The sequence below is a fragment of the Orbicella franksi genome, chromosome 5 (genome assembly GCF_964199315.1).
Source record: "Orbicella franksi chromosome 5, jaOrbFran1.1, whole genome shotgun sequence".
NCBI lineage: Eukaryota > Metazoa > Cnidaria > Anthozoa > Scleractinia > Merulinidae > Orbicella > Orbicella franksi.
Window position 1 is genome coordinate 23,961,534 of NC_138149.1, and position 13,006 is coordinate 23,974,539.

Here is a 13,006-nt window from a genome sequence, read left to right on the forward strand (position 1 = left end):
GCCTCCATCCTAGTCTTCAGCACTGCACTGATGAGGCCCAGAAGGCCGAAACAGTACTGTCTGCAGTTATATATATATATATATATATATATATATATATATATATGTCTGGATTTATGAAAACCGTGCTAATTTCAACACAACCACCCTGACACTTTTCCAAGAAAATACACAGGCTTTTTCACTCGATCAACCACAGGCACTCTGTCAACACACAGCCTACTCACCCACCTTGCTTGTGTCTGGCTGGCAGGCTGGCTGCCAGCCCCTAAGACTGCAGGGCATTGCCGGCCAAGGCTGTCCTGCAAAGAAAATGAGCAGTTTTTAACTGAGGAATGTGCCTCTCTCTGTGACCCACCCCACCCCCCTGGGGTTAGCTCCTGGCAGCCCCGCTTGGTATCAGCGGGTAGCCAGGTCCCAGGGCTATCTTTCCCCACCCTGCTTGACGGAAGCCCCCCTGGCTTTTCAAGCACCGCAAAGGCCTCCCTGCCGGCTATCGCCGGCAGGCAGGCGCGAAAGTTTTGCCCCAAATTTTACACGGTTTTCATAAATTCAGACATATATATATATATATATATATATATATATATATATATATATATATAACTAACCGCAGACAGTACTGTTTCGACCTTCTGGGCCTCATCAGTGCAGTGCTGAAGACTAGGATGGAGGCTAAGCTTAAAAAGCCGCCCCAAATACTACACATGTGGTAGTATCTAAGCCATTACCAGAGTGCTCAAACTAGCGAGCTAGTGAGCATACGCAATTGCAACAGTAACGACTCATCCCAGTAGCTTTGTTTATGTCTGAATTTATGAAAACCGTGTTAAAGACTTTGCACCAAAATAGCGGGCATGTTTTTGGAAAATCGGTTAGAAAATGTACATAAATATGGCCATGTCGTACCGAGAGTGCTATCTACCTCGTGTACTCTTAACAGAGTCCATACCATGCCTATACAAGCCTTTGAAGTCGCTGCAAATGAGTCGAACGAGCCAAACAAAGCTAAATTAGAGCTTACATTTATCATTTGGTTCGCCGCGGCACTAATTTAGACAGGCTTAACCTCTGCGATTTCACCTAAATGACCTCAATATGTCTTTACTGTGGGTTAAATTAGCCAGTCACGCTAACAAGAGCATGGTAAGCAGCTGAATCGGTTATTTACCTCTATATTTCAGCCAAAAAGTAACCGTTACGTGACATTTCATCTCAATATCTGACCGGATTCGCAAAAACATAGCCATAGAATTTGACTTGTCACTGATAATCTTGCTACAATTCTGTCCCAGAGCTAGCTTTCCACGAGGCTTATCGTAGCTCAAATAGCAGCAAATAACTCTCCTGTATATCTTTTGAGGCCAGGAAGACTAAATTCACCGTCTTTTCGTTGAATCATGAATTGTACAATTTGATTAAGAGTGCTTTTAACATGAAATTGGAGTCTAAATCAACACGAACGTACAGATATCAAAACCGCGGCGGAGAGCCAATCTATTGCTTTCTAAAGGCCTGCATCGTCCTAAATGGACTGAACAAGAGCTTCCTACATCGAGAATCGATTGAAATTCAGACAAACTAGGCCATAGTTAGCAGTAAGCGAACACTCAACATGTTGTCGTTACGTCAATTATCGCCCGGAAGCCACGCAAATAAATTTCTTCCGCGCTAGCGAATCACAGACAGTTCTGATACTTAGCTAAGCCGAGAACGCCTAAAATTGATAAAACAAGGAAATTCTACTCACGATCAGCGCTTGAACTCATGTTCTTCTCTCTCCTCGTGGACATGTTTTGCTGGCAAATAGCAATGTCCCGGATGTACTTCAATTTTGTCGAGCGCGGAATGGCGCATCCAGATTTCAACAGATTTTTTTTCTAAGTCTTTAGCTACATCAAAGTTCAAAGCAAATGACGCCAACAGCAGCTAGAAATGTCTGGTCCATTGCACGTCTAAGCCCTAAATTGATGTGGCTAAAGAGTTTTGCTGTCTAAAGCAAGCACAACATTATCGCCACAGGGCAAACGGCCCACTGTTACGGGACTAAATGTGACCCGTACAGTTAACACAGCTCCTCAGGCCCGCCTCACGTACGATAATGGACGACGCTTACTAGCAAATCGTTAGACTTGGGCCTTCATTGGACTTAATGATGTCCTCGGGCAGACTTCCTTTAGACAACAAATACAGAACGCTAATCGGTCGCTCCTTGTCAGAGTCACCGCGCGAACTGAATTCAGACGAGTGTAGCCTAGGCTAAACTTAGCGCAAATTGAAAAAGGGGTGGGGGGGGGGGGGGGTCGAGAAATAATGAAAAAAAATACCTAAATAAATGAAACATGCGGCAGGGAGTTTCTACATTTCATGCTAGGTAAGATTTACAAGTTGATGTCATAGCGAAAGCAGAAAAAAAAAAAAAAAACAGAAAAAAGAAAATAAATCAAAAAACACTTGATTCAGTCTTTAACACCGTTTTCATAAATCCAGACATATATATAGATAATAAACAATGGTAGCAAGACTTCAATTTAGCAAAAACGATGAATTGAAGTCTTGCTACCATTGTTTATTATCTACACTGCTCCTCTCAGAGTCGAGCGCTCTATAAATTTATTCTGTTCAAGTTCAAGAAGTATGTCCAGTTTGAGCACTTTACTGGGATGAGTCGTTACTTTTGCAATTGCGCAGGCTCACTAGCTCGCTAGTTTGAGCACTCTGGTAATGGCTTAGATACTACCACATGAGTAGTATTTGAGGCGGCTTTTTAAGCTTAGCCTCCATCCTAGTCTTCAGCACTGCACTGATGAGGCCCAGAAGGCCGAAACAGTACTGTCTGCAGTTAGTTATATATAACTAGTTATATATAACTAATGAGCATGCGCAATTGCAAAAGTAACGACTCATCCCAGTAGAGTGCTCAAACTGGACATGAAAGCAGAGCTTTGTATGCCAGCGAGCTATATCTAACTGCATATGTTTATTAGCCACTCAAGGTGTTTTACGGGGCTCGAAAAGAGGGCCGTCCTGTCGTCCGGGACAAGCAGATTTTCCCACCGGGCAAGTCCTTTTCATTCTTACTTGCCCAATGGGCAAGGGCCCACGCAAGTCATCTGCCAACTAAATCATGAAAAAAGTGAACTGACACTTGCCCAGGGTAAGTAAAATTTGAGAGCTACTTGTTTAATGGGCAAGCTGGAATTCATGCTTTTTTCCAGCCCTGGTTCTATCGGAAATCTGTAAATCTGATTGGTCCTCATATCATCACATCCTTTTCCTAAACAGTCCGGGATCGTTATCAGATTTGATAACCTCGACCAAAACAAACCATTAACCAATCGCTGCACAAGTTTTCGTTCACGTGACATTATTTGGTAGCAACAGTGTATAATTCAATATGGCGGTCGACGGGGCGCTGCGATGAAAGGAGTTACTTTTTTCACAACATCACAATGCAATTTCATTTAATTGTAATTGTATGTTTGCTTCACAATAGGTTACTGGATTATGGAATAGAAACAGAGATGTATGGAAGAAAACTGTCTTTGTCCAAAAGCTACAGCGAAAAGTTTCATTTTCAGATAGACACCGTATAATATTTGTTCCGAGTAAAAACACACGAAGGTAGACAACAGTTATTCTGTTCACAAAAGCGTTGTTTATTGATACTAATATGATAGCTTCTATTTTCACTCAGGCTTCATTTTCTTGGTAGTTGGCGAAGCTGGCTGTTCAACAGTCTGTACAAAATATAAACGAAACACTAACAGTAAATACATCTTCACAAATTGACACTGAACAAGTTGCTTCTATATTCCAAGCGGAGAGCTGTAACTGAATTTCGTTCAATTTGCATGAGCGAAGCGTGGTTAGGACCGAAACATCTCCTACTATGATTCATTACTATGAAATGGAAATAACAGTATCGAAACAGTTCGCGACCCTCCCTCTGTCGACTCTCTGTCCAGATATACTGAAGATAGAATAGCTTACCTCGATGGCCATATCCCATCCCACGCCTAATTCCATTTCTGCGATTGCTAATTCAATCCCCTCCGCCGTATTGTACATTTCGTTTCCACTTTTGATGCACTGGAGTTCTCTTTGTCGTTGTGGGCTCGCCTGATATGGTTCTGGCGCAACAACAAAAATATAGCAGGTATATTTACTTCAATTCGTGATACACCTCCGTTCAGTGGAATGGGTACATGCAACACTTTATGTCGTGAGATGTGACAGTAAACTTGGAAGTCTTGGCATTTCCGGAAAAAAATTGTTTTAGTTGTAGATCAATAGTCTATTGTTGTGCATTCGGTGATATGGAAAAACGCTTTTAATAACCGATTCATATAAAAGAAGCTATAATTCAAGTAATATGTTTTCGTACCATAGTTCACTCGCTAAATCCAACAATAAGCTTCATTATATAACGACTGGTGTGCCAGAAAACTGACCTAGTTTGGCCGGCATTTCCGGAAAATATTTCAGGACCGCGAGTTGTTGAAATTGACTCTAAAATACAGGCAACTTACCCTTTAACGTGATTGCCGATTTTCCAGCATTCCGAAAGGTGTTTTAGTTCCCTGTTTATGAAGTATTGGACCCGGCCTATCTGTCTTCCAGCAACTTCTCTCAAACTGCAATTTTTCTTAGCGCTCTTGGATACCAGACTGTGGCACGTCTAGAAGTGTCTCGGGTATTTCTCTCATTTCTGGCAAAACACAACGAAGTGCGAACGAGTCTTTGTTTGCAATTTTCAGGAAAGACATGAAAAGAAGTTCCTTCTGGCCCCTTGATTTTGACCTCATGGTAACCCTTCAAAAGAAAATAAACAACTAATGTTAGATTCGCAAGTGGTTTCCCGACCACCTGGACTGCCGTACCATGAATCGAGCGACTCACTAAGAGCTATAATTTTTTTTCTGAAGGGGCTCAGATGATTTATGTAAATTACTTTTACGTACCCCTTGATTTTGCCACTAGTAATTCTTAAAGTTGAATGGTGCGTGTCTGTCATGTCTAAAAGGAACGAAAATTTTATGCTGCAAAACTCGACAACAATAGACCTACCCTATGTAACGACCAAGCTATATCCACAAAATCGACATAAATTTGCTATTTTGATTCTATGGGTACCAGCATCCGCCATCTCAATACCTAGGAACATATCAATTACAGATGTAAATATGGCCGCCGTTACGAACAACACATCGCAAATCAAAATACCCCCGTGCACTTTTTTCACAGATCGTGCACAACACTAAAAACACGTTAAATCCCAAGAATATGGCGTGAAGATTAACGACATATTTTTTGTGATTTTCGCAAAAATCTCCAGGTAACTTAAATCTAATGACAAAATGAAAAACATACCTGGTTTGGATGCAAAATTGCAAGCGCTGTTTCACTTTACGAGTAGCATTTTACATCGTTTACGCTGGTCTTCAACCGCCATCTTCAAAACACGTGAGGCTCCTTCTTTTCTGGTAATTATCGAATAGAATTATGGGTAAATTACCCGAGTATAATCGAACAAAATGACGAACAAAGCGAAGTGAATACGAAAATTCTCGGTTTTTGAAATGGCCGCCATGTTGTGAAGTCACTTGGTTATCAAATCTGATAACGATCCCGGACTGCTAAATTATTGAACATGGCCGTGCGTGTGTTACTCGTGAAAGGGAAAATCACTCTTGATTTCTGGCCAAAAATATGAAATATTATAGGTTTTGAATGGTAGTCATTGAGTGCCTACTAACACCATTAGACAACTCACATTTGTTTTCTATAAGGGATAGTCAACTCGGTGACTATTCGGTCATAGAAAACTAAGGCTCTGGGATAATTTAAGAATTGCGAAAATTCACAAATTCTTTCCGCACTATAAAATCATGCCTCTACAACCTATTTGCATTCTGAGTTTTCCTTTTCTTTCAGTGAAAGGTCATATTTTACCATGCAAAACAGCATCTAGCTAATCGATCAACAGCTTGTTACAAGCAATTTCTGCTCTAGCCATTGATACAATGTCAATAATTTATCTTGTGAAAATTCATAAATTCTTTGCAGTGAAAGCTGTCACTTTCCCTACGATATAATCATGACTCTGCAACCTATTTTTATTTTGGTTTTTCCTTTCTTTTCAGTAAAAAAGTCATATTTTACTATACATAACAGCATCTAGCTAATCAATCAACAGCTTATTACAAGCAATTTCTGCTCTAGCCAGTGATATAATGACGATATATACCTGATGTTTTGAAAACCAGATCCGAACAGCCCAATAACACTAAGTGTCTAATAGAGTCATGTAAGCAATGCTTATCAAGCTCCACACTCCACACTTCATCTAGCGCAAGCAGGAAATGACACTAAAATCTCTCAGCCACCTGTGGATGAATTCAGGCTACTGTCATTATATCAGATGATCTAGAAAATATTTTTACAAGTCCGCGTTTTACAAGTTCGCGTTCTACAAGTCCAGTCCAGTCCAGTCCAGTCCTTGAAATACGGTATGCCTGGCAAGTTTTACTATAATGCAAATTAAGTACAGTGCCTACTTTTTTAAGTGCGCACGGCTCCTGCCCATCACGCAAGGCATGGTTGAGCGCCACGCGCGCGCTGCGGTTGACATTGACGCAATTAACAACGCTTCCAATGCAAGTACACGAAACTAAAAGCAAAATTTTTCTACTGTGAGCAAATCAAGTTTGATGAAAATGTCTTTAAACCAGGAACACCGGAGTAGCGGCATATCGCTAACCACTAACTGTTAATCTGTTCCAGCTGGAAAACTAGCTGTTATAAATCTGTCGAAAATTATACTGAAATCCAACTGTAAACATGAACCTGCAGAGCGGCATAGTGTGCGCGCGAAACAAGTGCGGGATATGCAAATGCTTTACTTACTGGAGAGATGACAGAAAAAAATGTAACGGGCACCATAAAAGTTTTCACAAAAGATCAATAACTTTAGAAAACGCGTGAAAGGATTTCGTGACAGTGCAAGCCAATAATTGTTTTGCTGGGGACAACATACACTAGTTTAATGTCTTTACAAATGTATCTGTGCTCAGCTCAAATGTACAATAATTCGCTATATGGGTTTGACTGTTGTAAAGACACATAACTCTGTTACAAGAAAATAACGAGAGAATATCGTTTAACTCGAGATGTTAACATGATTATACTTTTAGGAAGTGTCCAAGAGCATTTTACTTAGGTGTACTCGAACAGACACATTCATAAACAAATTATCTAACCTTTCTGCTCTTGCTGCTCAGACGTTCTTGAGTTCGTACTGGGATTGCGCTTGGCCCACGATCACGTCAAAATACGATGACGCTTCTGAAGATGCTTTTTATCAAGTTGAAGAGTTGAGACGTTCCTTTGGTATAACATGATCCTTGATAAATTTACTCAAAATGTTCGCTCGTAAACTGATCTCTCGCAAGTCTTGCAGACGACGCGTTCCGAAAACGCTTAACGTCCTTTATTGTTGGTCTACCGCGAACGGTGTGTTCGTTTGTATGTTATTTCATCGCCTTACAAATCATGGATCAACGATAACAACTTCTGTGAATTCTTGCCATGTGCTCAGCTGCCCTACTCTACACATGTACGATGCACAGGTGACGAATGCGCTTTAGAGACCAGACGGCAATTTGTGACTGAACGACGAAAAAAGAGCCGAAATTTAAACCCAGACCTCACTGCCTGGGTAAAAAAAAAAAGAAGTTTAAATGTGGGAATAAAATCGCACAGTGTGACGAAAATTAGTAGTAATGAACGTTTCTTGTATAAGAGTAAAAAAAGAAAAAAAATCGCTAGATACCGCAATACTTCAATACCGAGTGGAGACGCGATGTCATACCGAGACCACTACTCTGTATGTTAACGTTTAGAGCAAATAAAACGGAAATAACAATTAAGAATTTATTAACGAACGTTAGGTCAGGTAATTTTCGGTTTAGACAAAATATTAAAGTAACATCCATTAAAGTGTTGGCTAATAATTAACAAAAAGTAACATACCTTTTTACGATTGCGACACAAAGAATTGCAGTTTACCATTACCATGAGAGCTAAGTTTCATCGGGAATGTCCAAACGAAAACTGGAAAAGGTCCGAAAAACGTTGAAGGACTAGGACGATAATATTTGATACCGTCCAAAATGCTAAAAAACCTCATCCTGCAGGTTCGGAGAATACCGCGATACCGAATTTCGAGTTTAAAATTACCGAAATCCCGCGGGAAAAATTGTCCAATACCGCAATACCGCAAACCTGAATGTCCCCCTCTTCCTTGACGGCAACCTAAAGTTTTATTCTACCTTTGTTAATGTTACATTTTCTTGGTTTTGTTGTTGTTGTTGTTTGTTTGTTTGTTTCTTGCTGAGCAAAGGAAATCTGGTTTAATAATCGCTGGCAGCTTCGTTTGTAGAAAGCAGTAGTTGAGATAAACATCCGTGGCCACGATCCGCTGTGCATTATTTTCCCAAAAGAACAAAAGAAACTATCAATGCCGTCACCTAGCCAAATAAACTTCAGTTTACAGAGTGCGCATGATTTGCAGTGAGCAACGCTTGCTGTGGTGCAATGTGTGTTTGAACGTCTGCCTTATGATATCCTATTATAAATCATGATATCTCTCCCTTCAAGGTAATAGATGTCCAACAGTAGCAATTAAATGTAATAATGATCATGTATGCGAATGCAGCCATAACACTACTGGAAAACAAAGACCTAAAAAGATTTACGTTACCGGTGCAATGCTGAGCTATCAAAGCCACATGAGAGCAGTCGTGTGTGGGTTTGGCCTTTATGTTGCTATTGTTGGATATCTATTTCCATGGAATTCATATACTTGGGCCGAGTATTACGTCCACTGAACACAAAGGGCCAAACCCACATACAATTGCTCTTAGGTGGCTTTGATAGCTCAGTTGGGAAAGCATTTCACCCGTGACGCAAAGTTCGAGGGTTCAAATCCCGTTCAAAGCCTGAAATTTTTTCAGGTCTTTCTTTTCCAGTAGTGTTATGGCTGCGTTCGCATACATCATCATTATTGTATTCTCTCCCTTTACTTGCACCTTTTTCTTTCTTTGATCATGAGTTGCAAAACTAATTTTTATTCAACGACATCAAAGAACTGATTTCCCAAATTACGATTGAAGCTTCAGCAGCGTGAAAGGATGAGAAACTTTGTCTGTCCGTGGTCTTTTTCTACAGGTGATTGTATCGGTCGCTTAATGACCACCATAAGTAGAACCGTCACTGTTGGTGTTTGATGAATTGAGATCTTTTGTGATCGGCTTCTTGCAGTTGTCAATGATCGGACGATTTGCGACTGCCAATGTTCAGTTTAACTGCTGTTCCTTAGTCGCAGGGTTTTTGTTAGGCTCGATTTCCGCCGCTTTCTCGAGTTCGGTCTACGTTCCTCCCCGAGAAGAGACGGCAGGACGCGTGAGCGGCAAAGCATGTCTGTAACGTAAATTCATAACTTAATTCTTGCGGCGCATCAGGTGGCCGAAAATGTTATCTGATGGCAATCATAGGCAGGCCCAGATGACGCCTACGGCTCGTAAAATTTGTGGCGTTTTCGCCACTTCTTCTCAGTCTTTTAATTTTGGCCCTCCAACCTATTTTGTTTCACATTATTGTTGCGGAAGGGCATTACATGCTGTGTTCTATAGAAGAATTTTTTTAAAAGTAAAGCAGAGAACTTTGACTATGGTGTAGCAACGGTCATGTCAAAGGTTACACATATGCCGTATGGTATGCATGGTGTTGACACCATGTTTATGTTTCGCTAGTTCGGTTTGCTTTGGCTTATTTAAAAATTTAATTTTGTCTGGCTTCGCCAGAGACTGGCGTCGCTTCCCGTCAAGACGACTGCCGTACACATCAATTTAACTGAGTGTTTTGTTTCTTGAAATCGATGTTTGCGTTTATCCCTCTCTTTGTTGACTTTGTTCGTTATCTGACATTCTGGCACGACATGATTCAAATATAGATTCTAAAGCATGAGTCTGTTGACTATTTTGCGTGCTGTACATACCACTATGGTTTAGATCAGGCAAGGTTTCACCAGTTGACGGTATTTGGTTAAATGTCCCACTAATGCAATCGCACTTCATACCGCACAACTTCTTTGCTACTGCGAGAAAGCTAATTTATGCAGCCTGCTCGATTCAGGCAGGTAGATTTCTTATTGGTTGAAATTAACAATGCCAAGTCCACGAGTCCAGCCGTGAGTCCGGGGGAGGAACGCGGGCTCCTTTCCCGAATAGCGGCTGGTAATCGAGCCTAGGTTTTTGTTCCTATCAATATATTTCGTACTGTTCGCTTTTTTTAAAAACTGTTAAAAAAATCCTGGTATTAAATATAAGGTTTCGTTTTCTTAGATACGTTTCCTGCTCTCGGGGTGGTCAAAAAGTGCACGACCATTCTTTAATGGTCAACTTAACATGTTTACCCACCAATTCACGGTGTAGTTCTATTGTATCATCGATACTGCTCTTTACAGGAGGCACGCACCAAAGTATTTTTCTAGACATTTTGGCTGGAATTACGTTAATGTCCGGTTTATACAGTGAATGTCCCCTTAAATATAGTTTAAAGTTATCAACACTATAATATCTTGCCTATGCTTATTATGCTACTGATCAAATGTGTTTTGTCATAACTACTCTCCCACTATAACATTCCACAATAAACAGTAAACATGCACAAGCGCAGTGTATGGGCTAGAGTCGGCCAATCTCGTACCTGTAGTGTGTATGCTTGAAGAAACGAGCTGCTCTCGAAAGAGCCGTTAGGTTTCGGATTTTGATCATTTGTTGGCTGTTTGAAACATCACAAAATGAACGAAAGTAATACAAACATCAACATGGTGGTGATCTCCAAGCATGCGCAATTCAAGCGAAGGTCTAATAGGATCGCTCGTTTCCCGATCGTAGGACAAGGGGAATGAAGACTGCATGTGAGATTGAGAGTCCGAATGAAGGTCGACTAGCGCCTAGTGTGTAACATGCCTTATCGCAGACATTTCGCATCTGGCCGCTTAGGTTTGATTGACGCTGAATTAAGTACTGGAAGAAACGCTTTCAGGAGTGAACAGCAATTCTGTAATCTGATAAAATTGTGTTCTAAAATCTCTTTCAAGTGTCCTCTCAATACAGGTTTCATGTAACTTAGGGTTTAATTTTGGTGTCCAAGTCCTTTGATTAGGGATATACGCTGATTGCAGGTTCGATTTACAGTACATATGGGAAGAAAATGTTATGACTTAAGCTGGTTTCCGCTTGATACAATGTGTCTACTCAATACAGGTTTCCTCTGTACAGTCCAACTAGTGCGAGGTCTCGAAATAGAAGGAAAGCAACTGCATGGTCAACAGCAACAATAATAATTATTGATCTGATCATTTCAGGAAGAACTGAATTCAGCACGAGTACAAGAAATATATCGCTCTGTATTTTTTTTAGAGTTATTCAGCTAAGATGTAAGATCCTAAAAGAAGCAAAGAAAGAAAGAAACAATAACAAAAAATGCCTAGCTGTATCAACTAGTCTTAGTAAGGGGAAGGACATCAGGAGCCTTTCGCTGGGAGCGTAGAAGTAGCCTATATCTCTCTCACAGCGTTTTCAGTGACCAATTTATGTTTAGACTGAGTTTCCCGCGAATATCCCCCAGGAGCGCCGATTAGCAGCCACAAGTATCTGCACGTGCAGAGCCATTGTTTTTGCTGATTAAACCCATTGGTTTGTGGCGCTCTCCCTTTTTCGCGGGAAAAGACTGTCTAAAAATAAATGGGCTGCAAAAATTCTATGACACAGGCTTAGTATGGGACTTGTACTTCCCTAGTGATGGGAGCACTTTCATTACTTCTAAGTACTAGTCAGAAGAAATTACTTGTCTTTTGGTTGCCAAAAGTTGTGCAAATGCTCCAACATTAAAACAACCTTACTAAAATCTAACATCATGAAAAGGTATGGTTGGGAAATTTTAAGGGTTCTGAGGTATTATTTTACCGCAGTGATGTTGATGATACATGTGGTCTTTTTTTTTTGGTAAATGATGCGCTATTAATTTTTCAACTATGCAACTCCAGGTCCCCCAACATCAAGTGTTTTATGGAAAAAGAAATAGATCATAAAACAACATTCCTAGATGCTTTAATCAACAACGATACCCATTTTCCTAATACTAGTGTTTACTGCAGGAGAAGCCTCATGGGCCTATCGACTAATTACTTTAGTTTTACATTTTATTCTTATAAACTGGGTCTTTTTCGCACTCTTGTTCATAGAGTTTACAAGATCAGCAACACTTGGTAGGGTTTTCACGAAGATATCAAGAAACTTACTGAAATCCTTCAAAAGAAACGTTTTCCCGCCAATCTAGCTGAAAGGGTTGTTAATCGGTACCTCACATTGACCCGTTATGACTGTAATCCCCGGGTCTCCGTCTCAGACACTGCACCGACTTATTACTTCAAAGTACCTTACATTGGCCCTTTTTCTGTTGTCATGCAAAAAAGAGCTTGATGTGAAGTTTATATGAAATAATTCATATATGAATTGCGGTAGTAGATGAAATTGAAGGATGATCATCGCAGTAAATTTTCCAATTTAAGCAATTGGAAAGAAGAAGCCTGAAAAAATCAGGACTTCAACGGGATTCGAACCCGTGACCTCTGCTATACCGGTGCGATGCTCTACCAACTGAGCTATGAAGCCACACATTGGGAGCGAGGTCGATTTATTGAGTTCATATCTTCCCGTGAGGAGTGAAATGATGTGAAGTTTATATGAAATAATTCATATATGAACTGCGGTTGTAGATGAAAGTGAAGAATGATCATCGCAGTAAATTTTCCAATTTAAGCAATTGGACCAGGCTTCTTCTTTCCAATTGCTTAAATTGGAAAATTTACTGCGATGATCATTCTTCACTTTCATCTACAACCGCAGTTCATATATGAATTATTTCATATAAACTT